The sequence below is a fragment of the Sceloporus undulatus genome, chromosome 2 (genome assembly GCF_019175285.1).
Source record: "Sceloporus undulatus isolate JIND9_A2432 ecotype Alabama chromosome 2, SceUnd_v1.1, whole genome shotgun sequence".
Classification (NCBI taxonomy): Eukaryota; Metazoa; Chordata; class Lepidosauria; order Squamata; family Phrynosomatidae; genus Sceloporus; species Sceloporus undulatus.
In genome coordinates, this window is record NC_056523.1 from 149,586,643 (window position 1) to 149,588,366 (window position 1,724).

The window sequence follows — 1,724 nt, forward strand, 5'->3', positions numbered from 1 at the left end:
TGATGTACAGTGACCCCAGCCATTTAGATAGAAACCTCTGCTGTGGTAAAAGGCAGAAGGAGGCTTCCTGCCTCTGTAAGCAGCATGGGGGTGGGAGGCAAAGTAGTTGGATTTCAACTTGTTGTTATGCATGGTGAGGGAGGCTTGGGAAATGTGCAGCCCAGCAGGGTGCCCATCCTGTGCTTTTTATGGTTGGGCCTAAATCTGGAAAATCACATTTAAAAAAAACCCAACAGTCTTTCATCTTGTTGGATAACCTGTGACTGACCTGGGCTGGATTAACTATCCAACAGCTCTTGCACTCCAGCCACTTGATTCTTGAGTCACTTGCAGATTGGAGCATAGAATACTCTTCTACACTGGTTAACATTAGATATGCTTGTTTTTCCAAAAAAGATTTTCAGCTGTATATGTTCTTCCCATTTTTTCCTAGTTAATGTGGTCCCAGAATTGCCCAGGGCCAGAAAATTGGCCCCTGGATCCACTGACATTGCCTATCCCTGCTTTAAAGCAATGATGATTATTCATTGCCTCTTGTGCCTCAAGCATTTTCTGATGAAAGAAATCCATAGTCAAGATGGAGGAGAATTAGGGGACATAGGAAATTTTTGTTTGGTCCACATTTTCAAGCAAACCAGACCAAATCACACTTTCTATACTAAAGTGTGGAACAGAACACAGTTGCCCTTTAGATTTTTCTGTTGTTTGAATTTTGGAATCTGGCTCTTGGCTCAATAAAATAAAATAAAATGGCAGACATAAATGCATATATGAAGAGAAAGTGGCATGCAAGAATGTTTATATTAGTTTGGAGCATTTAGAGTAAAGCATGTTACTCCCTCTTGTGGAGCATTCACACAGGAAATAGCTTCTGGGTGGTAATCTACATAATCTCTTGTTCTGATATGGTATTTTCCATCTCCAGCTAAATCACAAAAGACCATTCTTGTGTTTATATTCCTTAAATGCCTGATTTTGCATACTATTATCTCCCCCCCCCCCAAATCCTTTTTTTCTTTGATTAAGATTACTTCTTTGCTTTGGGTATTCTAGAGCTCTTGTCTGCCATGGAGTCTCATTAGCACTTACTACTATTTGGATTTTATATTCTTATGGGGAGCAGTATTGAAGTTAGAATGTTCATGTGTGAAATAATAAAGAGGCAGAGAACCATCAGCTCTGTCTCATCACTGCTATTAACCAGGCATCCCCATCAATCTCAATGTGTGTGGGGGGCAGATTATGACTTAGAAAATGTTACTTTTTTGAATTGCACCTGCCAGAACCCCCAGCTCTTCTCTGCCTGCTGGGGAATTATGGCCTAAATACTCTAAAATCATTAGATCCTGTCTGACAATGGAAGCTAAGCAGGGTCTGCCCTGGTTAGTATTTGTCAATGAATATCTGGTGCTGTAGGTTGTATTTCAGGGGAAGGAACTGACAAAACTACCTCTGAGGGTTCCTTGCCTAAGAAAACCCTATGAAATTCATGACGTCACCATAAGTCATGACATGATTTGAAGGCACATGCACACATAGTGGGAAAAAGTGCCTTTGGAAAACTCTGGGCAGAGTGGTTAAAAGCCATTCTAGAAGACTGTGCAGAGTAGGCAAAAGGATGAATGTTAATGAATGTGCAAATCTACAACACTATATAAATAAAGCATAATAATAATAATAATAATAATAATAATAATAATAATAATAATAATAATAATAATAAT